The sequence below is a fragment of the Vombatus ursinus genome, unplaced genomic scaffold (genome assembly GCF_900497805.2).
Source record: "Vombatus ursinus unplaced genomic scaffold, bare-nosed wombat genome assembly UNPS02014847.1, whole genome shotgun sequence".
NCBI lineage: Eukaryota > Metazoa > Chordata > Mammalia > Diprotodontia > Vombatidae > Vombatus > Vombatus ursinus.
The window spans coordinates 101,128-108,461 of NW_020954625.1; positions in this window are offsets into that span (position 1 = coordinate 101,128).

Sequence of the window (7,334 nt, forward strand, 5' to 3'; positions counted from 1 at the left end):
TGAGGATCAAATGAGATAATACTATAAAACTCTTCATTCACTTCCCTAAAATACTTTGCAAAACTGAAAAAGTTATATAAATTCCAGCTACCCTTATCATTATCTTTATCAACCTATTGTTAGCCTAGCATCCTGTCCAAAATTTACTGGAAATGCTGTAGTTAGTAACCCTCTCCCCTGCAGTGAATATGATACAGCTTTTTCACCAGCTCTTTTAGCTATATCCACAGTCTAACAGGGAGTGCAATGATTAATATGCCTCTTCCCTGCAGATGAAAGCTATAACTCCTTTAGCCTACTTCCTTCAATCTCCTATTCTGCCTCAGATATTGTCCCCATCTGAGGAACTATGTTCAGAGTCATTTCTCTGTTGGGCTACTGGAAAGCCTCTCTCCTGCACTGAAGACAACTGTGATGTTCAATCAACATTCTTAGCCAATACGGTTAATGTTTTCATCAGTTCTAAGACAATTTTTTTTTTACCCATTGATTTAAAAAGTCTGCTTTTCTCTCAGTCAGTCCTATCAACCAATGATGAAGAAGCTTTTCCTTTCAATCATCTTATAGAAAAAGAGAGAGACCTACACTGAGATTAGTCCTGCCCTTTGAACACTTTTGTTTTTACTCTTCTGTTAACTGCTTTCCTTCTTCCAAACTCTTCTGTTAACAGTCAAACTCTGTTTTCTCCTTTAAGCCCCAGTTTTTTTCTGTCATCTGACTGTTGATCAAAAACCCTTTTTAATTCTTAGAGCTTATCATACACATTTCAGGTAAGTATCCCCAGGACTCAACTTCTGAAAGGATTTTCTTTAAGCTCAAATCTAACCATGTCACCTCCCTACTCAGTAAACTCCTGTGTAAACTGGATAAATAAGCTCTTATCCTATTGTCTTTAGGATAAGATAAAAGCTCTTCTGCTGGCTTTTAAACTCCTTTACAAATCACCCCAACCTATCTTTCAGCACTGATTATACATCATTCCCCTCCCCATAGTCTGTGACAGAGATAATTTGTCTTTCTCTATGTCTCTCCCACATGGCATTCCATTTCCATCTTCATGCCTTTGCATGGCTTATTCCCCATCCCATAATTGCCTTACCTTTTTACCTCTGCCTTCATGGAATCGCTCACTTCCTTTATGATGCAGCTTAAGCACCACCTTCACATGAAGGTTTTTTTGATTCCCCAACTTCTAGTGTTTTCAATCCCAAACTACCTTGTATTCATTTTCTATTTCTTCTCTGTTTGAATATATACACACACATATGCACGCACATACGTATACACACATGTCACCTCACTCAATAGAACATAAGCTCTTTGAGAATAGGGATTAATTTTTCATCTTTGTGCCCCTAGCAATTGTGCGTGGCACACAGTAGGTATTTAATAAGTGTTTATTTATTGATTGTGTCTTCAGACAGATAAGGGGTTGAATGACTGTGGTAAAGAAACTATTTTAACCTCACCTAATCGGCCCTTCTATTCCCTGTAAAGAGCAATGCATTTACTGGCTGAAAAAAGATGAAAGACTGTTAACTTTGTTAGACTTCCTCCAGCAACCCATCACTGCCTGGTGTCTCTTAAGTAGGCAATGCAGAACTAGTGGTGGTATTGGAGTGGAGGACTAATAACTAACATCACAGCAGGACATTGGGAAGATTCCTGCAGACACATGCAAAGACAGATTGAGTAGAGTAGAGATTGGAGTCAGGGACATAGTTATAGATCTATTGCAATAGCCCAAGTGAGAGATTATGAGAGCCTGTTCTAGGGTGAGGAGAAGATGGAATCCATTGAGAGATGGTGAAAGGTAGAATCAAAGTCCACAAATCTTGGCGACATGTTGTATTTGGGGAATGAGAGGCAAGGAGAGAGTCAAAGATGATTCTAAGGTTTCAATTCTGGGTAACTGGGAGGATGGTGATGCCAGTAACAGAAATACAAAGCATAACTATATAAATTAAGAGATTTGCATGATTTAGTCCTTGAAAAACAAACCTGGTTTTTCACAGAGCTGGTGCTAGTAGCAAATAGATTCTTTTTAACCCAGTTTATTTATTTATTTTTAGTTTTCAACATTCAGTTTGATAAAATTTTGATTTCTGAATTTTTGTCTCTCCCTCCTCTTTCCTCTCCCCAAGATGGCATGCAAACTGATATAGGTTATACATGTACAGTCTTATTAAACGTACTTCCACGTTAGTCATGTTGTGAAAGAAGAATCAGAACAAAAGCTAAATACTACGAAAAAGAAAATAGTATGTTTCCATCTGCATTCAGACTCCATAGTTCTTTTTCTGGATGGGGATAGCATTTTCCATCATGAGACTTTTGGAATTGTCTTAGATCCTTGCATTGCTGAAAAGAGCTAAGTCTATCAAAGTTGGTCATTGCACAATGTTGCTGTGACTGGGTACCCAAAGTTTATTATGTTTTCTAGGAAAGAAGTGGGACTGAGGAGTCAATGATAAATCTGGTATTTTGGAGGAAGCTGGAACTGCTGTCTTATCATTTTAATTGTGAAGTTAAAAGGTGAATAAATATTTTGAAAAATGAAGTTTTTTAAAAATATCTGCTATATGTGGTTAATATTACTTTATTTTAGTGACCAAGAATAATCAAGAACAAAGTTTGACTCTTTTCCTTTGTTGTTTGTAGGTCAGTTGTGTCTGACTCTTCATGACCCCATTTGGGGTTTTCTTGGCAAAGTAGTTTGCCCTTCCCTTCTTCAGCTCATTTTCCAGATGAGGAAACTGAGACAAACAAGGTTAAGTGACTTTCCCAGGGTCACACAGCTAATAAGTGTCTGATGCTGGATTTGAAATCATGTCTTCCTGACTCCACACCTAGCTCTCTATCTAGCTGCACATGAGGTCTTTTTAATTTTTATAAATTGATATTCTTTATTTTTATAATGCCCCCATTTTAGACTCTATCCTTCTCTGGTCCCTTGCTAGACAAGTCATCTCTCTTTTTGAACTTTTTTTTTATTAATTTTGAACTTAAATACCAAAATACCAAAAAAAAGAACATTTCCATGTACACGGCACAAGATAAGAAGAGGATTCAATATAAAACCATAAATTCTCATTACAGTTTACTTTAAAAAATAAAAAGAAGCTATACAATAAACACTACACATCATTTTCAAAGTAACCAAGTTTCTGTGGTTCCTTCTGATGTTTCTTTTGTTCTCTGCTACCTACTTTTTATTTTTTTCTCCTTCACCAACCCACCAAACCCAATCCACAATTTATACATATATAGATATACATACATATATATATACATATATATATAAAACCACATAATACAAACTTTTATTTATCATGTCTTTCAGAATGAATTGATCTTTAAATGTTTGGTAGAATTCGCTTATAAATACATCTGATTATAATCCTTTTTTCTTAGGAAGCTTATTTATAGCCTGTTCAGTTTCTTTTTCTTTCTTTTTTTGGGGGGGAGGTGGTTAGGCAATGGGGTTAAGTGACTTGCCCAGGGTCACAGAGCTAGTAAGCGATATGTATCTGAGGTCGAATTTGAATGCAAGTCCTCCTGATTCCAGGGCCAGTGCTCTATCCTCTGTGCCACCTAGCTGTCCCTCAATTTCTTTTTCTGAAGTAGGTTTATTTTGATATTCTGTTCCCTCTTCTATTAATCTAGGCAGTTACAATTTTTGTAAAGATTATTCTTCTTCACTTAAATTGTTAAATTTATTGGCATCCAGCAAATCATCTCTTATAACAGGAAATAAAAAAGAAAGAGAAATAAAAGCAGTTGAGCAAAACTGACCAGCATATTATCGACTGCATTTGTCAGAATATGCAGTATTCCACACCCATAGTCCCCCATTTCTGCAAAGCAGGGGGGGGGGGTGTATGTTCTCACCTCTTTTTAAAAACCAACCTTGGCAATTATAATTATACAATGTTGAGTTTCTTTCCCCCCCTTTTTCTTTTTTCTTTTTCTTTTTCTTCCTTCCTTTCTTCTTTCCTTCCCTTCTCTTTCCATTTATGTATTATGATCATTGTGTAGATTGTTTTTCTCATCTGTTTATTTATTCTGCATCAGTTCATATAAATGTTACCATGCTTCTTGGATAAGTATTCACAGACTTCTCCTTCTGACATACCAAATTGTCTTGGACTAGAAAAGTCTCACCTCAAATTTTATTGGCTTTGCAACTCCAGAATTCAATTTGATACATTATTTTCAAGTTGTTTGGAAGAGGATGTTCACGTGTTAATCTGGAATGCTACTTCTACTCCACCTCACCTTTTTAACATCCCTCATATACACCCCCTTCTCTGCTCCGACACTGCTGCTACTCTAAGACCAGCCCTCATCACTTCATGCCTGGAAAATTGCATCCAAGTTGCTACTGGGTCTGCCTGCCTCAGCTGTTTCCTCACTCAAATCCATGCTCCACTCAACCACTAAAGTAATTTTCTAAAATGCTGGTCTGATCACACACACACCACTCAATAAATTTCAGTGGCTTCTTATGGCATCTAGGATCAAATACAGAATACTTTGTTTGGCATTCAAAGCCCATCATAACCTAACCCCCTCCTACTTTTCCAGTCTTCTTATGCCTTCTTCCTTAATGCATACTCTTTGATCCAGTGATGCTGGGCTTCTGAATGTCCCACAAAGATGACACTCCATCTCTTAGCTCCAGACATTTTCTCTGGCTGTCCCACATCACTGGAATGGTCTCCTTCTTCATCTCTACTTATTGCCTTTTTTTCTTTTGCTTCCTTTAGGTCCTAGCTAAAATCCCATCTTCTACAGGAAGGTGTTCCAAACTCTTAATTCTTGTGCCTTCCTTCTGATAATTCCTTCATATTTATCTTATACATTGTGTGTGTGTATGTGTGTGTGTGTGTGAGAGAGAGAGAGAGAGAAAGAGAGAGAGAGAAAGAGAGAGAGAGAGAGAGAGAGAGAGAGAGAGAGAGAGAGAGAGAGAGAGGGAGGGAGAGAGGGAGAGAGCTCTTCCAGGGAAGACAAGGTCTGTCTTTTATCCCTTTTTGTATCTTCAACACTTATCACAGAGCCTAGCACAAAGTAGGTTCTTAAGAAATGTTTATTGACTGGCTATATTCTTTACTAAATTTATTGACTAAGTGTATAGAGGGGAGTTTAAAGTGAAAAGACTGGAAATGTAGGATGGGGTTAGGTAGTGATGGATTGTAAAGTCAACCAACACATTTTATATTTGATCCTGGGAGTAATAGGAAATGACTGGGGCTTCCTATAGACATGATCAGACTTGTGATTTAGGAAATCTATTTGGCAGTTGAGTTTAGCAACATAGATTGAAGTGCAAAGAAAGGTAAGTCAAGAACATTGATTAGAAGTTTATTGCATGACATCAGAAGTGAGCTAACAAAGGCTTGAACCAGAGTGGTAGCTGTGTAAGTTGAGAGAAGGAAACATATATAACAGATGTCAAGATAGAAACAATATGACTCATCTAGAGATTGGCTACTGGGGATAAGGAGGTGAGAAGAGTTGAGGATGACACTGAGATTGCGATCCTAGGTAACTAAAAGGGTGGTAGTGCCCTCGACATTAATAGATAAGTTCAGAAGAAGGGAAGGTTTAAGGAGAAAGTTATCTCTGTTTTGGACATGTTGAGTTCAAGATGTATGTGGGAATCGAGGTTGAAATATGTCCAATAGGCTGTTGGTATTGTGAAATTGTCCATGAACAAGTCCACAGATACCCTTAAAACTATCCATAGACCTTCTTCATCAGTCCTTGGACCTCAGGTTAGGAGCCTCTACTATATAGAAAGACTAAACAAGGGCATGGGACAGAGTTTTAGGGGGCACGCATGGTTGGTAGGGATGACCTGGATGAAGGTCCAGCAAAGGAAACTGAGGAGGAATGAGGCAGGTGGGAGAAGTACTACAAGAGGCACCATAACACAGGGGAGTAACAGCTGGTCTTGCAGTCATGGTGGTCCTGGGCTTATGTCCTGTCTATGTAATCCTGGGCAAGTCACTTAAACTGTTAGCAGCCCGAGCAATGTCGTCTAAAATTGTAAGATACAGACCAGATGTCAATGTTTAGGCACATTTTGATAGTTTTTGTTGCTCTCCACATTTTTAAAAAGAGCTAACATTTCATTCTTATCTTCTTTTCTCATGTGACCTGAATATTTACATTATTGATTCTTTGAAACTTGTAGTGTTTGATGTAACTTTGGAAATTGTTTACACTGGGGAGGAGAGACATATTGCCATTCAGTTTTCTCAGCAGTTTTGTGCAAAGGTCACTTTCCTGAACATAATAGTGGCTTTTGAAAAAGTGGAGGGTGCTGAATTCAACATTAGGAAAGCTACATTTTGGGAAAAAAAATCCTCAGTTTCCAAAGAGTCACCAGTTTTATCCTAGCCATCACTGGGGGAAGGTCATAGCTGTAGACAGAGATTGCTGCTTATGAGTACTGGGAGAGAAGACCTCGTATTGACTGACAAGTGACAATAGTCTTTGCTTTTAGAACCTACTGACTGTTGTATCTTGGATGAGATAGTCACAAACACAGAAGATGTGCTGTAGCTAAGGTGGGCCAGGCTGGGCTTTGTTCCAGGGCCCCAACACTGAGAGGGTGAGGACAACATGTGTATTCTTTCAGTAAGTAGAACAATGGATCTTAGAGCCTAATCCACAAGAATAAATGGTGAACTGGGCAGCCTATCGCTGATGTCTTCCTCATCTCTCTCCTCTGACAAATTGACTCCATCCCATTGGAGCTCTTTTCTGGTTTGGTCTTGATCTCTTACCTACCCCAGTGGTTTCCTTTGCAGTTTCCCAGGGTCTCTGTCTCTTCAATACAGTGCAACGTCCTGGGCAATTCAAAGTGCTTTTGAAGTCACTTGGTGCTTCCTCCTCTGATGTCAGAATTGCTAATTACGGTTCTGACTGTTTCTATGAGTTAACTAGCACAGTTAAACGATTATTTGTCATGGCTCTTGCTCTCAGTCATCTCACACCCTTAGTGGCCATAGAATTCTAAACTCGTTCATAGAGCTGAGTCTTCTGTTTCAAGTGATCTCGGCCACAATGTGGCCACATGGGAAGGCGGAAGAGAAATAGAGGAGCGGTACAGTGTCAAGGAAATCCAAAGAGGAGAATTATTGACCTAGAAGGATTGTGTGGTCAATAATATCAAAAGTTCCAGAGAAATCAAAAGATGAAGATTGAGAAAAAGCAACAGCATTTTGCAATTAAAAGACACACTAATCTCAGAGAGAGCAGTTTCTTTTTTGTAACAATAATAGAAGACAGATTGTGGGGAGGGGAGTTAAGTAGGAGGTGAGAAA